This window comes from Papio anubis, unplaced genomic scaffold (assembly GCF_008728515.1).
Source record: "Papio anubis isolate 15944 unplaced genomic scaffold, Panubis1.0 scaffold52, whole genome shotgun sequence".
Taxonomy (NCBI): Eukaryota; Metazoa; Chordata; class Mammalia; order Primates; family Cercopithecidae; genus Papio; species Papio anubis.
The window spans coordinates 30,147-53,790 of record NW_022165406.1 but is presented as its reverse complement, the minus strand read 5'-3'; the positions used below and the strand labels follow the sequence as shown (position 1 = coordinate 53,790).

The following is a 23,644-nucleotide window of genomic DNA, read 5'->3' as shown; positions in this document are numbered from 1 at the left end:
CACACCTGTTAATGAATTCCCCAAACACTGTTTCTCTAGCACCTAGAAGTGGTGGGGTTTTTTTTGTTTGTTTGTTTTGTTTTTTGAGACAGAGTCTTGCTCTGTCACCCAGGCTGGAGTGCAGTGGCGCGATCTCGGCTCACTGCAAGCTTCACCTCCCGGGTTCACGCCATTCTCCTGCCTCAGCCTCCCAAGGAGCTGGGACTACAGGCGCCCAACACCATGGCCGGCTAATTTTTTGTATTTTTAGTAGAGATGGGGTATCACTGTGTTAGCCACGATGGTTTCAATCTCCTGACCTCATGATCTGCCCACCTTGGCCTCCCAAAACGCTGGGATTACAGGCGTGAGCCACTGCGCCCCGCGAGGGGGTGATTTTTTTGTTTTATTTTGTTTTTTGAGACAGTCTCCCTCCATTGCCCAGGCTGGATGGAATAGAGTGGTGCAATCATAGCTCACTCCAGCCTTGAACTCCTGGGCTCAAGTGATCCTCTCATCTCAGCCGCCCAAGTAGCTAGAACGACAGATGCAGCCCACCACATCTGGCTATTTTTTTTTTCTTTTTCTTTCTTTTTTTGTAGAGACAAGATTTTGCTGTGTTGCCCAGACTGATCTCAAACTTCTGGCCTCAAGCAATCCTCCCACATGGGTCTCCCAAAGTACTAGGATTACAATAGCCGTGAACCACTGCATCTGATCTGGTTCAGAGGGTTTAACAGGCACTGTCTTAAGCAAAATAGTGGACAAATGGAGGGGTTTCTAATATGCCTGTTGTGCCCTTTCTCCACCTCTGTGACCTTCCCTCAAATCAGTTACTGGGCGAGTCGTGGTGGCTAATGTCTGTAGTCCCAACACTTGGGGAGGCCAAGGGGGTCAGATCACTTGAGGTCAGGAGTTCGAGATCAGCCTGGCCAACATGGTGAAACCCTGTCTTTTTTGTATTTTGTAAAAATACAAAAAAAAAAAATTTTAGCCAGGTGCATGCCTGTAATCCCAGCTACTTGGGAGGCTGAGGCACGAAAATCGCTTGAACACAGGAGTTGGCGATTGCAGTGAGCCGAGATTACACCATTACACTCCGGCCTGGGTGACAGAGTGAGATTCTGTTTGAAAAAAAAAAAAAAATGAATAAATAATCCATTACCTGACACTTCTCTTTTAGCCCCTCTTTCTCCCAAAAAGAATTGCTTAGTATTTTACTTACTCATTAATGAATGTGTCCTTGGCTTTTTAAATATATTTGCACTTTAAACCTGTCTCTCATTGTAGAATGATTTTTAAAATATTTATTCAAAGAATTTAAAACCTTAAGGGAAGGGATAGAAGGGTATTAAAGAAGAAGGGCGTTCCCCTAAGATCCTAGAAATCACAACAGGAAGACAGCTATCTATTTTGTCCACCAGTAAAGTCAGCTGACTGAGTATGATGGAAAATTGGGTTGATCTGATGTTTTCAAACATGGCCATGGAAATGGCCTTGAGAGCAAAGGGTATGCTGAAGACTAGTCCAGCCCCTTCTTCAGTCCACCAGTGAATCAGATATGACCAGGAGCTTCCATCACAGAGAAGCTTACTGTAGTTACAAGAACAGCCAGAGTCAGCCGGGCACGGTGGCTCATGCCTGTAATCCCAGCACTTTGGGAGGCTGAGGCGGGTGAATCACCTGAGGTCAGGAATTTGAGACCAGCCTGGCCAAAACAGGTGAAACCCTGTTTCTACCAAAAATACAAAAAAAAAAAAAAAAAATCAGCTGGGCATGGTGATGGGCACCTGTAATTCCAGCTAGTCAAGAGGCTAAAGCAGAAGAATCGCTTAAACCCGGAAGGTGGAGGTTGCAGTGAGCCAGGATCACGCCATTGCACTGTAGCCTGAGCAACAATAGCAAAACTCTATCTCAAAAAAAAAAAAACAGCCAGAGACTCATAAAGATGATTTATGTCCATGGAGAGAAGTGTGAACTCCTAAATATTGACATGACTGACAGTGTGGGGATGAATTTAATTAGTTATTACAGTATCACTCTTTTAACCTTTAAAAGCATTTTGCATGTATCAAGAGAGAAGCCATGTGATTCCATGGAGAAAATGAGATGGAACTAGCCAAGCTGGGTTTGTACCTTGTCTGGTGCTCTCTAAGTTCTTTGTAAACTTAGAGCCACCTAAACTGTCTGAGTCTCAGTCCTCCCATGTCTACAATGGGACCCCCAACTTCACAAGGTTGTTTTGAGGTGCATGGTATTCACCTGCTTCCACATATTGCAGAGAATAATTGTGATTGAATAAGAGGAGCATGTCACAAATTAAAATGCTTTACACTATTTACTCGATCTTCCAAATAATTTTCTGAAAAAAGATATCGCAGATGGCTATTACTACCTGATGGCAAAGAAACAGAGTAGTGGCTAAGTGACTTGCCTAGGATTAATATCCACATTTCCTGATAAAAATAGGGCTTTCTGGAAGCTAGCATTTTTAAGATTCTGGGTTAGTTTCTGCTGTGGTTTAGGGAATCCAGACAGGGGATGTCAACATTGACATTTCAGAACCCTTCCAATTAGTCTCAAGAGTTCAAATATCTCACTCTGTTCAATACAACCTGGAGTGTAATCATTTGTTGGTAATAACCTAGCCCTTGTTTAGCCTCATGGATCTGACTCTGAACCTGGACATCCTATGGACAAAAACACCACTTGCTTTTTATTGGCATGTTGGGTAGAACGGCTCCACACAGCTAGGAAACAATTTTATTTTTCCCCTTTGCAACTCAATTATGAGGCTGAAGGGCACATATAGATTTTTCTGCAGGAAGCAAAGGGCTTTCAGGCTTACTTGATGAGTAGATTTCTGCATCACCTCCGTGGTAAAGGGTTAGCTGCTTTTAAGAGGCAAAAATGCCCAGACTGAAATAAGGAAGGAAAAAAAAGAATAATACATTCCAGATCGCCTTGTAAAAAATAGGGAGGTGTTCTCTATCTTGGCCTTTCACTCCTGTCCCACTTGAGGCCAGTCTCTTTCCAGAGGCTCTATGGAACAAGGGCCCTGTGTGGTGGTGAGAACACTGAATTAGGAGGCAAAAGCACCATGCAAGGGTTCTGTCCCCAAATGTGACACATGCTGAGTGGGGATCCTGTTCAGAACCTTCAACCTTCTGTTCCTCTGTTTCTCTGCCTTTAAAATGAGGGAAGTAGATCAACTACTTTAACAAATTCCCCCTTTATAAATAACTTGTGACTTTATTTTCCATAGATTTTTTTTCAGAGTACATCTTTCTCTATTTATTTATGTGTGTGAGGGTTCAATAGTTTGATAAAGGCTATGTTTAAGAGAAGATGGAAAGGCAGGAATAAGTTTTGGTCTTGGGTTTACTGCTAACTTTGACTTTTCCCATTAGCCCACCTAGGTTCTAAGGAGCCAGTCTCCAGAGCTTCGACACATGGGGTACCAGGCTCTGTTTTTCTGTTAAAATCCCGCAAATTTCCTGACTCCTCGGAACAGCTCATCTCAGCTGGGGGTCTGTGGCTGAGGCTGACCGTCAGCAGAGTACCTGGAATGGAACTCCAAGCAGGTTGAAACTTGGGAGCCTGTGTCCTTGCAGTCTGAATATTTGGGGTGGAGAGAGGTTAACTCTGTTATGCTCACCGCTGGGACCACAGCAAAAATTCCTTTGCCACCATTTCTGTAGTCAGGTGGAGCTGTCCAGGGTTCAGGTGGCTTTCCAGGACATGCTTCAACTTGCTTGGAGATGGGTGGTGTGAGCAGACCCCTGGGTGTCTCTCTCTGGAGGTAATAATGACAAAGAGGTTTGTCCACTGAGGGAGAAATGAATCCCCAAGTCTGAGGGGACAATCCTTTTCTTCAAACAATCTCTGAGTTGTTTGTCTACAGTAACCTTAGAACTCTCTGTAAAAAAAAAAAAAAAAAAAAAAGAAAAGAAAAGAAATAAAAATCAAGTAAAAGAATCCCTATCTTCAGTATACCAAGCAGCATGCAAGGCATAATCGCTTCAATTCTTGGCATCTGGCACAATGTTCAGTTGGCAGAACCACGCTTTCTGTGGGGGTAATAAGCTTAATATTTAGCCTGTGTTACTGGGGCAGTGGTGAAGGGAGGGGGACAAAATGGGAGAGAGACCGCTGTAGAAATGGATATTGAATTGGAAGTATTATTGTTGGAATCTCTGGAGAAAATGGCTCCCGAACATACAGGATTTTCAGTACAGTTTAAAAAAGGAATGACTCTTCTGGTTTTTCCATTTATTGTAGCTTCCCAAAGCTTATTTTTAGTAGCACTAATAGTGCCGCCTACCCCTGTACTCATTTTCTACAGATTTGAAAATTTGGTATTATCCTGTCTCTCCAGAGGTGCCTTCTATTTCTAAAACATTAGTACCATGGAGGGGGGAAAATAGGGCATTTTCTGACAGAGAAGAGCCTTGGATATTTGCATTCCATTTTGATTAGTAATTTTTGTTTCTCTCAGTTCATTCTGAATCAAGGGAAAACATATTTAAACGGATATAATGTGATGTCAAGTGCCTCTGGACACCAAAAGCACCCCCTCCACACACACACACCCACAGTCAACTCAGGCATGAAGGTGCATGTCCCCTCAAGGCCAGGCTAATGGTGGCCCTGACTCAGAGGCAGGCCTCACCAACATGGATCGACTATAAACTAAACTGCAGAAGGCACCCATGCCCTGGGTGACCTATAGGCCAGAGGAAAAAACTCAGGAGCCCCAGACACATGTGGCCAGTGTGTATCTGGGTGGAGGCGGGGCGTTCCGAGCACTGGAGCTGACCCCGTGCACAGCCTCACAGGCCGGAACCAGGCGTCTTTGAGTGGAAGCAGTCGAGGGACTCCCATTAGAGAAGTACCCTCTGGGTTCACTGTGCACCTGGGAGCAAGGTTTCTCACAACAGACTCTGCTGCTGAAAAATTACAATGTTTGAGCTCTAACTGGAGTTACAGACCTTGGTGACTTTGCATAGCCCTCTTGACGAGCGGGGCAGCCTTGCAAATGACACGCGGGAAGTGGAGGGCGTGCAGCCAATGCTATTTGTACATGTTGGCTCTGGAAGTGGCGAAGTATTTCTGCAAAAACACTAAATGTGGGCATCCTCAGCCGAGGGCTCCTCCTTTTATCAAGAGATGGCTTTGTGACAACATGGGTGTCTGAGTTCTGACAGGCTCATTACAGGTCAAGTTTTGAGAAAGTATTGCTATGTTAAATTTCCACGTATGGCCTCTTCTAGCACCAAGAATTCACAAATTAAGAGCCTAAAATGTTACATCTGAAAGTGGTTTGAGAGATCTTCTAATCTAGCTTGTTATGTAATCAAGGGCACTGAACCCAGAGAGGGAATGTCAAGGTCAAGGTCACCCAGCTGGTGTCTGGTCTGAGTGGATGGTCCCTGTCTCCTGACTCCTCTTTCATTGCTCTTTCCACTGACTTTTGAAGGTGACAGATGGAATGGCCACCAGGACGTGAGAGACATTTAGAGAGACGTCCATTCCATGAATCACCCATGACTGCTCCTTCCCTTTATCTTGCCTCCAACCCTCTTCTTCCAAACTCTTCTGTGCTGTGTAGCCCTGGATGAGTTGCTTCACCTCTCTGTACCTTGTTTACCTCATGTACGAAAGGCAGACGATGTTGATGATGATGGTGGTGATGATGATAATGTTGGTGGGGGGCTGAGGATGATGATGATACCTCCCTCACAAAGTGATCATGTATCAGAATGAGCCTCAGAAATTGGGTTCAAACCCTGGTGCTCCCTCCTTCTAGCTGCTTGGAGCATTTTGAGTCACATACTCACTCTGAGCCTCAGTTTCCTTGGTTTTAAAATAGAGGAAATAATTCCTAACTCATAAAGTTGTTATGAGGATTAATTGACAAACTATATATGTAAAGCTCTTAGCTCAAATGCTCAATATATAGCCCCTGCTGTTACTATAATTGCCAATAACAATAGTGAGTTCGAAAAATGCAGGTACAAGTTTTTTTTATAATCCTAATGTGCAATAAAAATATTAGTTATTATTAACCAGCATGGCCATAGTATCCATCCCAGGCTATTGGTAAGATTCCTGCATAGCTAGCCCCTGGATTGGCCAGATCTGGGTACTAGATTTGCTTGCTAAGATTCCTTAAATCACTTGTTTGCCTCTGATACAGTCTGGCTATTTCTTACATGGCCAAAGAGAACACAGAGAGCATTAAGCTGTGAAAGAAAAACTACAAAGAATATTTCAGAGAGGGAGAGATTTCCTAGAATGACTGGGACCACCTCCCTGCCAGTTTGATTTCCTGTGCAGATGTGTGTGTTGAAAAGATTGATGTGGGCACGACCTTTAGACCCTGTTTGAAAATTACACATACAAATGGTACTTTAATGGTACATGTGGTAGTTGGGGCGTTGTGTTAATTACATTTGAATAGAGAGATGGTGATAATTCACTAGCTCAGCCCCTGGTAGTTAATTTTGTTACATCCAGGGGAAAATTCTGTTGGGGTCTATGAGTAGCTGTGGTGCAATTAGGCAGCAAGAAGGTTTTTGTCGGTACAGTTCCTATTGATTAGTATTTACTTTAAAAAGAGTAAAAGCTATTCCCTCACGCCAGGGCTGCCTAATCTGTCAGAAGAAGAGGCTACATGTTTCACAGACGCAAAGCAGGCTTGTTCATATATTATGAAGCCCCCCAAAAGAGAGTCCAGTATAAAAATCTTCCCAACTGGTTTTAATGATGCTCAAATAAAAGGCATATACCACAGCCAAGATCTCATTAAAAGAGAGAAGTCTTTTTGTAGATTTGCTGATTTATTTATGAAACACCTCTGAAATATTTATAAATGCTTTCCTGATATTTATCTGAAAATACATTTTAGGGCTTCTTTGGTGGAAGAGAGGGGGAGAATAGAGGATGAGGCGGGTGGAAGAACAAGGTGAATTCAGCACCATTTCTTTCAGTAGCAAGGAAAGGGATATGCTAGGGTATAGGAACATGTCACTAGGGGGTGCCCCAGGAACCAGGCAGGCTCTAACCTGCTCAGCACAGGTGACCGACCCCACTTGCTTGGATCTCTTAAACAGAAGCAATGGCAATCAAAAGTGCTCTGTTTAATTTTCCTGACAGAACCGGGGCAGATACAGACGCTCTTGAGGCCTTTATCACTTCCTTCACTTTTAGAGCTATTTATTAATTGAAATAATAGTTGTGCTACCCCTTGCCTCAGACCTACTTTCATCTGTTTAGCAGCTGCTTTCTATGAAACACAAAAGAGCTCAGTGATGACACTCGTGTCTTAATTAACCATTGAATACCTTATAGAGCAGCTGTCACAACTCTTGTCACTTGAAAGGAAGCACAGTGGTCCCTGTTTAAAAACAACAACAACAACAACACATACACAGAAAAAAAAAAAAAAAAGTTGATCTAATGAGCTGTCTTTGACGTTTCTTAAGAACTGCATTTTTTATCATTGTGCTTTGCACTCATGTAACGATGCAAATTAAGGAACCTCTGGCTGCTCTAGAGAAAACCAGTGAATATACATTTTTCCCAACTGTTCAGAAAGAGACATTGGTTGCCCAGTGGCACAGGGAAATGGTCAAGATCAGAGATGATAACAGGGCTGAGAATGCATATCAATTAAAAGAAGAACAGGGGTTGATGTCAGCTTATGTAACGAAAATATTTCCAAGCCTTCCCAGCCCATGGTATGAATGAGTCTCATTAACATTCAAGAGGAGCGCCCTCAGAGCCTCAAGCCCTCACCCATTTGTTCAGGTAATGCAGTCCTTCATGCAGCTCCTCCCAACCTCACGTTTTTTGAGTTCCCAAAGAGGTAGACATGTTTTATGTGTGTTTCAGAATTAATCTGGGTTTCCACTCACTTTGGATGCTGCCTGCTACTCTGAGTTCTACCAATGTCTTCAACATTGGCCTTGGCTACCCCAAACCACATCACCCCTATTTTTCTTTATTGTTCCTTCTCACGGTTATGAGGAGAAGGCCCAAGCCACCAACCTTCTTCCGTCACTCATTACCAAGACAGGATAGCAGCCCGTGTTGAAGTGAGGAAGAAGTTTTCTGTCTCTGTGCTCATGTAGACGGGTAGTTTGAATAGAGTCGTTTGAATAGAGTACTTTGAGCCCCAAAGTGTCCTAGAATTTGGTGAGAGAGTTCTTTCAGTTCACATGTATAGGTCTTTCTACCTAAGGTGTGCACAGCCCCTGGAAGAGAGGGCCAAATGAGTTCAAACACCAGCCACTATACTGAAGAAGAACATCTCACCCATTTCAACGTCTCCCCATTTACTTGCTGACTTGTGACTGAGTCTGTTGGCCCTACCAGATTCTCTCACAGTGACCCTTTTTTTCCCATCCCTATCTCCTGACTTCTGTCTGCAGTCTCCTCCTCAAGCCATCATACTTGTCTATACATGTCTGAATCTTGATTGTTGCTACAGTTCAAGTTCACCTCCCCAACTAGGAGGCTCCTTAACCCCCATACAAGGAACCATCAAGGGAAAAGACTCTCCCCTTACTCCAACACCATGTATCTGAAGCTCAGCTCTCTTCCAGCCACGACTCTCATATCATAAAGAAAAACATTATTAAGGGAGAAGGCCTTCAGTAAAACCCAGGATATATCTTAAGGAGGATAAATGTTCAAATGGCATACTAATTGGCTTGTTTCAAATATGTTATGATAGTTATATGTTATTTGAACCACTACAAAGGACACCGATACCTACTAACTGCTCTGCAAATTCCTCAAAGGCAAAACAAATGCTGATCACTCACATGCATACTGAGCACTCAGTATGAATGACAGAGAAATCATAGCAACCTGAGGATTGTTATTATTGAACTTTCATTTTTGTAAGCAAACAAGATACTTTATACATCATATATGAATGCAAAATGTACCCCCACAAGCTTATCAAATTAATGAAGCAACAAAGCATTATATAAGAGGTTTTGCTGTGGAAGTTTTAACATGTTAGAAGATACTGTATCTATTGTTACCCCCATTTAAATCACTATGTGAACTTGTGGAGACCGACCTCCAATTTTGCATAATTTTAAATTCACGGTCCCAGGGAAGGTAATCACCCCTTTAATAACTATTGTGTTTCTCTTTATTCCAAATAAGGCGTGCACTCATCTGTGAATTTTTGTTGGGCTAGCACGGTGTAAAATTGCCACTTTGCATTGCATACTACTTGGCGAAATAGTAGGTAGAATATAATAGCTTTGCCAGTTGAATTTCAAAATAAAGCAGAGCCTTGAACATTGGTACCCTATTGTGTGCTTTGGGCTGCAGAGACTGAGGAGGCCTGATGCAAACTGGACAGAATTAGGACTCTGAGGATGACTGACTCACAGGGAAAAGGATGGTTCCGGAAGATGTTTTATATAAAGCTGCTTGCCACAGTAGGGCCCATAAATGCGTCCAACAGTAGAAACAACAGATCCTGCTGGTCGCTGCCAAGAGTACCTCTGGGAAGACAGGCAGTGTTACTTGATTTACTCTGAAGTTGCAATGAGAAGAGTCTAGAGCCCAGTTTTGAGGGCTTCATGTGCCGTTAGCCTCTCTCCTCGCCTACATCATCCCCTCCTCAGGGTCCACATTGTCTTCTCCTGGAACCTTCCAGAACAACTAATATAAATTTCAAGCCTGTGGTTGGTGCTTGATGAATACCTGTTGACTTGACCCCTAGAGTGCCACCTCTGAGCTAATAGGCTCAGCCAGAAAGGTCAAGATAGTGTCCCATACACAGAGAGGAAGACCAGAATTCATCCCCTGAATAGAAAGCTTCGGATTAGCCTACTTTCTCTCCAAAGCACTCTTTTTTTCAACTTTATTTATTGTGTCTGGCAGATGTCCTCAATCAGGAGCTAATAAACGTGAGCATTTACAAATCTTCCTTTCAGCAGAGTATGCCCCTAGACTCAGAGCATCCAAGAGCTGTAGAAGAGGAGAAAAGCCTTCCGCCCAGTGAAGGGCTAGAGCCAGCTCGTGAGAGCTGATTGTGTTTCTCTTTCCCTAACTCTGAATTCAGTGACCTCGTTCAACCATGGTGGGAGTATTTTTAACACAGAAATCAGCAGACAGTAGAAAACGAGGGTTTTCCTCTCAGAGAGTCATCTTTAAGCACTGACCAGCATTGTCTTCTGCCTCACTGTACCTCTCCTTACCACTCTCTTCTTGAAAAAGGTCTAAATCATCTTTCAGCTATGTAGACATGACTCTAAAACAACACAAGATAGAGTCTGATTCACAGCAGAGGCAAGCCCTGCTGCTTCTCTAGGCCTGGATTCTAAATGCAGAACAGTGAACCTGGAAGCAGCATTCTTAGGGTTGAGCCATTCTCACGTGTAAAAGGAGAGTTGCTTTCTTTTTTCAAACCCATTTTTGCAGGATGGAGGGTCCTGTCTTCATCTCAGATGAGGAAGCTGATCCACAGCCCACAAATCCCTTTTACCAAGAAGGATCACCTGATAAGCTTTGGGTTACTCTGTGTTTTTTTTTAAAAAAAACAAAAATCATAAAATTGAAAGAGTTTAACATAGATTTGAATCTAAGGAGCCTTCACTGCAGAGTTTATCTGCTGACCATATGACACTACGAGGACAGGTTTTAAAAAGCCAAATATCAATGGCTGAATAATGGAATCGAAATAGAAAATCGAGTTAGAACTGCATTAAAACAAGTCATGTTATTATTCAGCTTTATCTATAATATTGTCCAATTCGTATTTTGGTAGTAGCATAGAAAACGAATCTGATTCAATATGGTTAATTAGCCTCTGGGTTCCCAAGGTGTGAGCTGAGGCACCCTGGACATTGCAGTGGCCTCAAAGGGGTGCCAGGAAATATTTTAAATAGTTGAGGAAAATATAGCAATTCTTGACGTCTGTCAGACACCCGTGTGAACTACTAGCTCAAGGTAGTTCACAGTTTCACTACTGGAATGCATAACTTTCTTTCAGTGATGTCATACCTTTGAGAAGCTAAGTTTTTGTCAGTTGCTATAATATAAAACAGCACCATGTGAAAATCAGTGTGGAGCAGGAAACAAGGGTGAGGGCATGCAACCAGAGTTTGAGAAGTTGTGTAGTGCCTAACAGGCCCATACATCTCACTATTAAGCACTTATGATTATTTAACAATGAATAGGACTCATCTTTCTTTTAGTTTATGTGTATTCTTTTTTCAGAAATCAAGTTGTTAGGACATAAATACTTGTTAAGTTATTTGAGTCTAATTTACAAATAAACAGAACTGTTAGGTATTTCTTTCCGCCGAGGTGGGCTGTAAAAATGGACGGAACCATTAGGGACATCATGAATCGCCGGGTGCGGTGGCTCATACCTGTAATCCCAACACTTTGGGAGGCTGAGGTGAGTGGATCACCTGAGGTCAGGAGTTCGAGACCAGCCTGGCCAAATGGCAAAACCCCATCGCTACTAAAAGTACAAAAATTAGCTGGGTGTGGTGGCGGGTGCCTGTAATCCCAGCTACTCGGGAGGTTGAGGCAGGAGAATCGCTTGAACCTGGGAGGCAGAGGTTGCCGTGAGCAGAGATTATGCCACTGCAGTACATCCTGGGTGAGAAGAGCAAGACTCCATTTCAAAAAAAAAAAAAAAATCATGAGTCAAGAGCATTTAAGACTTTCTGAGTTAGACAATGTAAAAGGTAAATGATCAATGTCCACTATTGAGTAAATGACAAGAAGTATTTATTGTTTGCCTTCTACATATAGGCATAATTTCAATACTAAACACATATTCTCACACATGCACATGCACATGCACACACAAAGTATCTGGCCTAAGGAGAGGTGGAAAGGAATAATATTCAGGAAGTAGTATGTGTCGGGGCAGATACTTTACATGTAACCTTATTATATCTATACAAAAACCTAGGAGGAAGGCCATATGGTCCTAATGCTTTTTTTTTTTTTTTGAGATGGAGTCTTCCTCTGTCGCCCAAGCTAGAGTGCGGTGGCACAATCTCAGCTCACTGCAATCTCTGCCTCCTGGGTTCAAGCATTCTCCTGTCTCAGCCTCCCGAGTAGCTGGGACTACAGGCGCACGCCACCACACCCGGCTAATTTTTGTATTTTTAGTAGAGACGGGGTTTCACCATGTTGGCCAGGATAGTCTCGATCTCTTGACTTCGTGATCTGCCCGCCTCGGCCTCCCAGAGTGCTGGGATTACAGGTGTGAGCCACCGTGCCCAGCCCATATGGTCCTCATTTTATAGATTATAAGGCAGTTTCAGAAATAAGATATATGCCCCAAACACACATGGGTAGTAAGTGAACAGTCTCATATTGGACCCAGCTCTGTCTGATTCTGAGGCATATTCAGCCTCATGCTACCAGTTGTACTACACTATTATGATAGCAATATTAAAATAGCAATCCACATGTTTCAACATAAATGTAGAAGATATCACTTAAGGAAGTCTGTGGCAATCCAAGTAACTTGTGTGCTGTTGGGCTACTGTTTATGTTTTCCTGTGCTAATCATTTTGTGTGCATACTTAAATCTGTATGTGAGCATACATTTTAATTCTTCCTTTTTCTCCTAATGATGTGACTAAATCATTTCATTTTGAAACATCCCATCTGGCAGACAATAAATGACCTTTTCCATGTTAGACTTTGTAGTTTGTACTTAACCAAGTCAAAAAGCGCCAAATGATGCCAGTTGTATTATGGTTGTGAGGATGTGTGATAGTGAAGCTTAACCCACAGCAATTAAAGCAACTCAGAAAAGGAGCTATCTATTCAGACTAATGAGAAAAGGCTATCTTGTTTCTTTTAGGAACAACTAAAATAATTCTGCAGAAAATTTGCTTTACTGGCCTTTGCATAAGGAAAAACAGGCACTGGAGTAGCAGCTAGCATGACCCTGCTTCTCCCACTCTCCTATATTGACTGGATTAGGGAGGGTCTTAACAGCATCTCAACAAAGAGTTTGACTTTGTGGTCTGACATTTGTATAATGGATATTCTGTACACACATTCCCTAGAATTTGTTGGTTCAGAGATTACTGAAACTCCATCCTGATAAAGCTCTATTTAATCTGGGTTTACTTAGTCGTTGGTTTAGTTTGAAGCACGGGGAGTTGTTTTGGAAAGTAGGTTGCTACTTGTGGTGAAAAGGCTTTTTGCTGACATCCTTACCTGGTGGAATGGTAAGAGGTGGTTTCAGTAGATGGCCAAGCACTGGATCAGATATCTGTCAACCTAACTTGAAGAGAACGCCATGAAAGAAGTGTGGCTAAGAACTGCCGGGTTATGCTTGCTCAGGAAACTCCCTGTCTGGGTCACTTACCTTTTATTACTAACTTTTCACTCAGTCACTATACTGGATTTCCCCTTTTTCCTCTCAGAAAATTAGTAATCATGTCATTTCCTATCCACATCTGTGCATTTCAATCAGATAAGAGCTGTGAAGGTACCATGTCCATGTTGGGCCATATACTAAACATTGGCTTATTGCATGATATGCTTTTGACATGCCCAGGTAGCTGAATGCAGAGTTCCATGCTCTTCGTATTAAGAGTTTTTGAAACTGGCATATACAGTTGCTTCTCTGAGATCTTCCCTAGGACATACTACAGAAAGATGGAAGAAGATGAAGTTGGGAAATGATATATGTAAAACATGATTACATATCAGCTGCCCTGTCAAAGATAAGATGTGGTTTCTGTTGCATTGCGAACAACCCCTAGTGGCCTGCAGATGAGATGCTGCTCCTTGCCCCCATAAGTAGGGTGTGGACCACCCCTTTCTCAAATGCTAGTTTACAGTGGCATGAATGCAGTAACTTGCTGGGTACTTTCTGGAAGCTCGAGGGAACATCTGCCATGGTCTCATCTATTAGTAAGCCTGAGAACATGCATTCATTGTCCCCAAACCCATCCCCTGTGCCCTCATATCTGCGCCCTGAAAACTGTATGCTAGACAGAACCTTTTCATAATCATTTTGAATAGATATTCTTAGAGCACTTCACCATCCAACCCCTGTGATGTTTCTCAGAAACAAAAACCAAAAAAGCCAGAATACATTGCCTTGTTTTCTGAAGAGTTCTGCCTTTCCTGCCTCTATTTCTTTTTTCTTTTTCTTTTTTTTCTTTTCTTTTTTTTTTTTTTTTTAAGAGAGTATCACTCTGTCACCCAGGCTGAGTACAGTGGCATGATCATAGCTCACTGCAGCCTCAAACTCCTGGGCTCAAGTGATCTTCCCACCTCAGCCTCCAGAGTAGCTGGGACTATAGGTATGTACCACCAGGCCTGACTAATTTTAAAAGTTTTTTGTTTTTTGTTTTTTTGTTTTTTTGTTTTAGAGACTGTCTCACTGTGTTGCCTAGGCTGGTCTCAAAGCGATCTTCCTACCTTAACCTCCTGAGTTTCTGGGATTGCAGTTGTGAGTCACTGGGGCCAGCTCTCCTGCCACCATTTCAACCCTGGGAAAATTATACAGAAAGATTTACCAGTTTGTTTACTTCTCTTCCTACAGCCTAGAACAAAGCCTGTGCCTCCAATAAAGAGAAGGCCTCTAAAGCCTAAAGACCATCCTGACCCTGCCCCACACATTCTTTGGAGTCATCAGAACTCAATTTGAATCTTAGGCCAGTCACTTACTGATATGCAGTTGAGCCAAGCTGAGCCTCTGCTTCTTTGTCCCATAAGTGGAGAAAAGGATTCTGCTTCATTGTGTTCTCCTCTCATCTATTACATGAGCCAGTACACATAAAATCCCTAGCACATAGTAGATTCTAAACAATTACAGCTTCCTTTCCTAATCTTACAGTTTTTTGACTACTTAAGTTCCCATGTTCATCATTTGTGTTACTCCTGGATAGAAATAGAAGGAGGTAAAGGTGGAGGGAAACATCAAGTCTTTTTTTAATTCAATATGGGCTCTATCTTTACCTTCCACAGGGGTCATCCTCTATTTATTGTGGGTACAATTTTTCTTTGTCCTATTCCATCATTTTGTTGCTTAACAAGAAGCTCAATATAGACTGATCGTGGCTGAGACTTAGCTCTTTTGCTGTGTAAATTTTCACACTGTACATGTTCTGGGTTCATCCTCTTTCATTTAAGTTTCATCTTCTTGAGGAAAGTGCAATTTCATCAGAATACCTACATAAATTCAATTCACATGTCATAGGGAAATCCAAAGGCTTCAATTTGGGGGCTCAAAAAGATGTCTTTAGCCACAGGGCATCTATCCAGTGGATGTGGAATACAGAAACATGGGTTCATCCCTGAGCAAGGATACATCAGACATGGAAACTTTTATCATCACCCCCAGAATAGGGAATCTTGGTCTCTGGAACCATTACCGAGGTCATTGGTTCGTGCTTTTCTTTACATATTCACCTAGTATTCATACCTCTCTTCCTCTACAGGAAAAGGATTTGAGGCAACTGTTTAACTTATTCTATAGTGAAATGGAGATTAATGTGATACCTCCTGATTACTCATTAACCCCACAGGCAAAGATCTCAGTATGTCATTTTTGAGATAATGAGTGAAAGGCCCTGATATGTAATCAAGTTAGGGCAGAACTGGAGTGAAATTTGTAAAACTGTGGGTAGACCTGGTGATCCACAGATGAGAGAAGCAGGCAGAAGATGGCCCTTCTAGCCCCTTCTGGGGCTTTCTCTCTTTTCTGTGGCTCTTGCCTCCACTCTGCAGTCCTCTTTTCCAAGTGACCGAAACTCTCCTTGTTCCCACTACTGCCCATTAAACGACATTGAAAACATCTCCCACCCCACCTCAGACCCCAGGACCCACTCCTGAAGCTGCCCTCTCCAGGATGTGCCCTGGTTTCTCCTGTCTTCTCAACCTTGGGTAGATACTCTGTCCTGACCTCCTCTCCCTGACCAGCCAGCTCATGAGAAAGGAAATTTGCTTATTGAGTACTATCCAAGTGTCAGGCCCCACTTAGATAAAGTGATAGAGCTGAGCCTCTTAGAGGTTAAGTGACTTGCCCAAGTTCATGGTGCTAGGAAATGACAGCTCTTGAATTTCCACTCAGGCCTGTGTCATTCCAACCCTAAATTCCCTTGGCTATGCAGCCAAAAAAAAAAAAAAAAGCTAAATTCTCCAGAGTCTTGCTAATTAAATAGACTTAATGGGTTGCCTCTCAGAATAATTTAATATTAAAAGGGTATTTCTGGACTTAAAAGTGTCTTAAGGATTTTGCAGTGGTGAAATTTTGGGCATAAGGTAGTTTGGGAAGGGAAGTATTTTGGGGTTGGGATTTCTGATTACTCACTCATGTCACACATGCTAAGGAATGACCTTGTATAGTAATGCCTAAAACCAGGCCTGTAACTAAGACTTGCTATGTGGGTATCAGGAGAAATATTCATGTCTGACAAGTGGATGTTTTTAAAGGGTCTAATGGAGAAAATGCAAAGTTTAGAAACGCAGTCTATATCCAAGGGGGGTAAAATCAAAGCTTATTCACATATGGACTGTTGTGTAAGTGTGTTAGCTTTCCATTGATTGGTACCAATGTTGTCTAAGAGGCGTTAGCTTTGAGTACTGATAAGAGAAAAAAGGCTTGGGCAGACAAAGAAGAGTGTGACCATCTGGGAAGCAGACAGGAAAATGGCCTTGCCGTCTCCCCGTCTCATGAGGATCAAACTCCAGAGTGTCTGTAAGTGCTTAAAGGATGAGTGGGTCTTCTCTGAACACTCACTTAATGAACAGAGACAGACCTCGGTAATCCAGTGTCATAGACTCCAGAGACTGCCCAGAAATACCTCATGGGCCACCACGATGATTGTAAGAGAATGAATAAGATGACCCTTTACTGATGGAATTAAAATATGTGCTCCTAGAAGGCTGCCATTGAAAAGGTTTGGGATTAGCAGTGTTTGCTTTTTTCTAATTAAAAAACTGTATCACCTACGCATTTTAAGGATGAACTTTAAGCTCTTGCCTCACAAAATGAACAAATTGAGCAGTGAAACCTTAAGAAAAAGAGACCAAAAATGGAACAAGGTAAAAAGTTGAAGTAAGAGCCCTAGCTTATACTAATTGTTAGGAGGGAAATTGCTGAGACTGTACTTGACCATGTGCGTTGTATGGGCAAGCCTCTGAAACATGCACTTGGTGCCCATAAAGATTTATTTCCAGTCACTGACTTTGCCATGAATTACAGAGTTTATTTTATTTTATTTTTTAAATAAAAGGCCTCAGCCTAAGGAAATACTGTGCTCCCACAAGATGCCGAGCTATTGAAAGAGCCGTTCTGACAGGGGGGTAGAGGCAGGAGAAGTATATTTTCTAAGATTTTCCGATACTAAAACCCATTTACGACTGTTGAGAAAAATCTCTCTGACGGAGGATTTAGCTCTCACTAATCCTTAAGTGACTTGTTTTGACAGAGCCTTTATAGGAGATTTTCTCAGTAACTTTGGTTTGCTCTAAAGGAGCAATTACTGATTTGTCCTACATCTCCTTCTTTTTCTATTTTTTTTTTCTTTTTTAATGTATGCCAGTTAATGAACTTCATGTATGTTCCAAAATAGCAAGTGAATCCGATCAGAACTGTTTACTGTAAAAATTCAGGAACCTTTGGATTTTCTTGGATCTTCCGTTCGCTTTCTTGCCTCCGGGTATCAAGGACCTGGATTTCATTTCGTGTGTCATGTGGCCTTCTCAGCAGATTCTTTGACTTGAGCTTGTGGAAATCGAGCCCTACTTTCTATTTACACTGCACTTTCTCTACATAAAGACATTTTCTACTGCTTGAGGAATGAGCATGTGGACCCCGGGTTTTTAAGCCTTCTGGTGTTTACTTTTGCTCAGACAGGCATTATCTTTTTAGAGGTGACTGTAGCAGCTGGAGGACACTGCTCACCTCCCTGTTTAAGGCACTGCTTGATGCTGTGATGACGAGCCCTCGTGTGTGTGCGATTTTATTTCCCGCCCTGCCTGCTGTGCCTATGCAGGGATGTTGAAGTTGCACCTCACATTCTTGCTTCCATGTTTTAATGAAGTCCTAACACCAGCAGAGGCCTAAAGGTGTCTTTCCAGCCCAGAGATTCCCAAAGCATGGTTCCCCAGGTCAGCAGCATCAGCTCCTGGGAACGTGCTAGAAATGCATATTCTCAGGCTTTGCCCCAGACCTGCAGAATACTAAAGTCTAGGGAGGGGGCCCAGCAATCTGTTTTCACAAACTCTCCAGGTGATTCTGATGCACACTAGCGTTTGAGCAGTAGTTTTCTAGTCCCCTTGCTCATCCTCCAGGAAGACTGCAAAGGAACCATCCTCCAAAATAACCACCACCTACTCCCTCAAAAATCCTCAGTTTGTGACTCCACGCCCAATTTTGCTTTGTGACTTCGGAAGCCTCATCTGCAGTTAGATTTCTGGTCCTAATTTATGACTGTGTTCACTAATTTTTTTTTTCTTAATGTTAGAAAACCGTGCCAGTTACAGGATTGTCGTTAGGGTGTGGCGGGAGAGATTTATGACTTTTCATGAAAGTGTACAAAACTCTAGACAAGCATTAACATATTGCGTTTTAAATTATTCTTGATACTTTTTTGAAAGCCGCCTGCTTTAATCCTCTTGTCAGGGAGCTGCCGTGTTAAAAAATGATCGCTGAAGCAGCTTTGCCAGCTTCACATAAAAAGTGAAGCAGTGAAGGCTCTTCACAGGAAGAACTCTGGCTGCGGGCCGCGTGGCCGGCGGAGGGAGTCTTCGGAGAGAGTGGGCAGCCATGATGTGGCTTCCGAGGAGAGGAGCATCATGGGAGGTGTCTCGGGGTGGCCCTGGGGTCCTCCCGCAGGCACTTCGGCGATCAAAATGGCTGCTTGGCCGAGGTGGCAACTGCTCTGGGCTGTGAAGAAGATGAAGGGACCCAGACGGGGGAATTGAGAGGTCTGGGTTTGGGTCCTCGTTTTCTCATCGCAAGTTGCATAACCTTGGGCAGGTCCATTAGCATGTCTGCCTTTTAGTTTCCTCGTTTATAAAATAGAGGAGGTTACGCCAGGTGACCTCTAAAGATCCTTTCGGCTTTAAAATTTATGATTCTGGGATTTCTTCTCCCATTTGACTTCCTGCACTGTCGTTCCCCTTGTACACAGGAGTAGCTGAATTTATTGATCCCCTAGAGACTCTGTCACCCACTTCTTCCTTCCTTCAGCCCCCGCTTCCCTTAGGAGCCTCTTTCTTGGAGGGCTTATCCAAAATTTAAAATTTAAAGAAAAAACGCACACACCCAGACAAACGGATACAGGGGAATCTCTTCATCGACTTGGAAATTCAACTGCATATTGGCTGCTTTGATTTCTTGTTGAGGGGTAAGGTGGGCACCTAAAGAAACAGAGAGGGGTGGTGCGGGGAGAAGTTTCGCGGGGGCGTGGGGTGGGGGTGCTGGTTGTCCAGAAACCCTTCAGAGAAACTCCAAATGAAAATGTTTAATACCCTCTTCCCTCAGAAAATCAGGGCTCCCAGCCTAATCCCATTCCCTCTGGCCTTGTCCTCTGAAGAAACTGAGCTGCTAAAAACACAGCGGAGGTGAGACAAAAGGACATGGCTGCTAATTGCTGTCGAGCATCCTGGGATAGGAGGTTTAGGGAATGTCCTATCATCAGCCCGCATTTGCTTCCAGTTCTGGGAATTCTCACGTCTTTGGTTAAAGCTGTGTCCTTGGGTAACCTGGTGAAGCAGGTCATTTGATGTTGAAGCACATAACAGGAGACACCCTGGTGATTCTCTTCAGCCTGCTTTGCTGGATGGAAGTTTAAAGGTTAGATGACCTTTTGCAAGCTGAGGCTATGCTGGGAGAATTCATCTGGAATCTAAACTCTCAGGGAAGCAGAGGGCAATGGGAGAGGGGGTGGGCAGGCAAATGTTACGTGTTTCTCACCATTTAATGGCTCAGGTAAGTGCGTTATGGAATCCGATACAGTGTTCCAGCTAAATTTATGTGACGTTGATGGTAATGCGACAACTTCTTGTCAGGCTGGGAGCATGCCAACTTTCCTTCCCTTTTACCTTGTAACCTCCAGAAACTGGAACTCACTGGAAAATTTCTTTCACAGTAAGATAAGGAAAGAGTTTATCTAATGAAACCTTTCTAAGTATATTTCTTTGTCAGGAAAGTTTCAGCTTCCAGAGTGAGAGGAGTGAAGGATGAAGTTGGAAAATGTGACTTCAATTTCCTCTACCTTTCCTCCCCGACATAGAGGTGTATGCATCCATTTTGATTGTATATTAGTGATATCAGGAGAGTCAGCTCAGAGGTCTTCGTTTTAACCTGGGTAATAGACACTGGCGGTACCAACAGTGCTCACTTAAAAAAAGCATAAAGGCAGGGACTTTTGGAGGATTGGACAGGAGAAAACATCATAAGACACGGGTTCAGGTGAGTGGGTGTCCAAGCAAAATTGCAAAAGCTTCAAGTTTTTCTTCACTGGTTCCATCACTATATAATTACCTTCCTCCCCTGGAAAAAGTTAAAAATATGTTAAGAGTTTCAACATTCCAGATTTAGAATCTTTGGGAATCTTATTTAAAAGGAGTACTTGCTTAGGAATCCCAAGACCTGGAATTCCTCTGAGTGTGCTGTTAACCAGCCTTGTAACACTGGGCAAGGCATTTCCCATCCTTCAGCCTCAGGTTCCTCATCTGCCTAATGAAGATGTTGGCCTCATCAGGAATGGCTAAACTTCAAGCCACACCCTTAAATGGCAGGCATCTTTAGTGACTGCCGCAGTCTTTCCAATGGATTCTGGATGAGGCCTTGGAATCATTCTCAACACAGTGCCTGCCCCAAACAGCCATAATTCTTTTAGAGCTTTTTTCAAAGATGAAACTTCTTTGCCGTCTTCCTCTGGAGGAAGCTTGGAAATTGGCAAGATATCATCAGAGCATGTAGGAGTGGTACTAAACCCACCCTGAAGGTTTGGGAAGGCACAAAGGTATCCAGGAGGTAGTGACCATAAAGCTAAATTTTGGAAAGTGAGATACATTTTTAGGAGAAGGGAGAAAGGATTTTCTTAGCACAAAGAACAGAAAAACCAAAGACAAGAAGCTAGAAAACAGCATGCAGAGTAGGCTGCATATATAATTTGGTGGTGTAAAGGAGTCACGTGCAGAATAGCAGGAAATGATGCTAGAAAGACAGGCAGAGGGCAGAGCACAGTGGGCATTGGAGGACAGGCTTTGGAGGTGCAGTTCACTGACTGTCCTAGTCCTTCATGCCCCTGCCTTGCCACCTACTTACTGGCTGATGTTTTCTGAGTCTCCGCCTCTTGCTGCCCATTTGACTCTTCTGCTGTTCCTGGCTCTGACTTTCTCTGGAGCTAATATTGTTCCCCTCACGTCTGTTGTCTGTGTGATGTACCAGGTGCTGAGACTTGACCTGAGGGTCTCCCTGGATGCTTCTCTGTTCCTCCGTACTCAGAGCAGCTGCCCATCAGTTTTTCTACTTTGTATGTACATCTGACTCTTCTCTGTCCCCTCACCTTCTCCCACTGCACACATGCACACACACAGTGAGCACACACACATGCACATGCGTACACCCACATATCAGATCTGAAGTTTACATCAAGGGTGCTTTGGAAATATTACATAATGATAGCTTCCTTTAGATAAAGTTTGGACCAGTTACAAAAAGAAAAATGGGCTCATTTGCAGGATCATATTGGCTCATACATGGTAGAGGGTCCTTTTGAGGCTCTAATGGGCAGGCAGCTGATTCTGACAGCAGAATTCTGGGTCCTTGATCTTCCCGAGACATCTCCCCCCTGTTTTGAACATTAGCTGTGGTGTGGGTCCTTCCCATGGAGAACTGTGAATCCTATTCAGCCGCCTCCTTGTGATTTGGACATGAACAGGGAGCTTTCTCTGTCTACTTAATTCCCTTTGAAAGCTTTCTCGTCCCACTATTGGGCACTTCAGAGAGAGCACTGCATTAATATCTTCTGCTCTGGTTTCAACTTGGTATGGTTTTGTGATCTTAAAATAGATGGAATTACCACGGCAAGCATTGTTCTGCCTTGAACTTAAAGTCTCAAGAGCAAGTACTTCTAAAAAAGTTAATCCTTTCTTATTTGCAAGGATTCTGGCCTGTAGTTTACAAAGAAATATGCTAAATTATTTATAATCCAGGATTACTGCAATGCCAAAGATTTCCTTGCATAACATCCCAGCATCACTAAAATGGCACAGAAAGAACAGCCCTCAGCCACACCTTATTACCACTGCTCTCTGCGGTCCCTGTGAAAGGGCCCCAAGCAGGGCGATGGTGGCTGATGCCCTGACCACAGGAACACATGTTCTCCTCTGCAGCGTCATCCTCCATGGCTTATGTGCTCACGATTCCACTGCTGGGGCCTCCAGGGCAAGAGAAAAGTGGAGATGGTGTGGACAAGCGGTACATCTCTTGATGGCAAGCATGTAATTTCTTTCTTATTTAAAATTTGTGTACCTTGCATTCTTCTGAGAGGAGTTGGTGTGGTCTGTAGTTAAAGAATGGCATTAAATGGGACATTTTAGAAATATGCAGTGTTCCAGGCCCACCTCTACTATTAACTTTGAGAAAACTCATTGAGCTCTCAATTTTCCCAAATGTGAAATAAGGGGGTTAGAATAAATGATCATGAAAGTGCCTTCAGCTCTAACATCAGGTGACTTTAAACAAGTGCTGATATGATGCAGGGATGCATATGTGCATAGCACAGACAGTTAGAAAATAAGACAGTGACCTCTAAGGGACTTACTGTGGAAAGATGGACTCCGAGAATCCTAATAGGGCCTGCCTTTAGAAGGGAACCTTCCAGAGTACATGAATACATGTGTGATACATTTTCCTCTATTTTCAAAATTGGTAAATTACTTGGTGCTGTTTAATAATCTCTTATTCTTTGTGTGTCAGAAGTAATTTTGTATCTTTAAGGTATTTTTACGTCCGTTGCCATCCAAAAGAGTTGTTATGATTTATGTTTCCAGTAGTAGTGTATTTTGGTTTCTGTGTGTGAGTTCATACATAGAAATTTAACCCTGGTATAAATTTAACTCTGCTAATGGGCAAAGGTGAAGGGGAGGAGGTGGAAACTGTGTTGTTCTGGTTTTGGTCTGTTGCCCTTCAACATTTTAACTTGGAGGATTGTGTATCTTTGCCTGCAAGGCAGGCCAGATCTGAGTTCCAGGGGTGTTGGTGCCTCCCAGGCATCCTCCCACACAGCGCAGCTCTCATTTCGGTTCACCATGAGGCGACTGATGCTCTTCTCTCCAACCGTCACTCTCCCCAACTGTTCAGCCTTTGCCTTCGTACAACTGTGCATTTTGTTCTCTCCCGAATAAATGGGTGTCCCAGCACTCACTAGGAAGTCTGCAAGGCAGTGAAGCCTAATTGACCAGGGTTCTGAGAGGAAAATTAACAAATGAGCGCCAGATGCCTAACATACTCCCTGGTATTCCAGAAGGGGTGGCTTCTTCCCCCCCGCCCCCAACTCCCTTCCCCATCTTTTCTCTCTAAGCACCAGTTTCCTCTTCTGCAAAAGGAAGCTTGCCTAGATGTCAGTCCTTGAACAAGCATTGAGTGAACCCCCTCTCTGTGCTGGGCATGGTGCTGGAA

At 43.1% G+C, this 23,644-nt stretch overlaps 1 long non-coding RNA gene across 3 annotated transcripts; it reads left to right on the top strand.

Annotated features, from left to right (window-relative positions):
• Positions 1 to 14,362: 14,362 nt before the first annotated feature.
• Positions 14,363 to 23,401, top strand: LOC103885863. Of its 3 annotated transcripts, none has more exons than XR_649175.3 (5): positions 14,363 to 19,358; positions 19,496 to 19,575; positions 21,410 to 21,494; positions 22,357 to 22,464; positions 23,199 to 23,401. It is a non-coding gene; the product is annotated as an uncharacterized LOC103885863 (long non-coding RNA). The 3 variants fall into 3 exon arrangements; XR_649173.3 differs by lacking the exon at positions 21,410 to 21,494 and adding an exon at positions 20,159 to 20,425; XR_649172.3 differs by lacking the exon at positions 21,410 to 21,494.
• Positions 23,402 to 23,644: the final 243 nt, after the last annotated feature.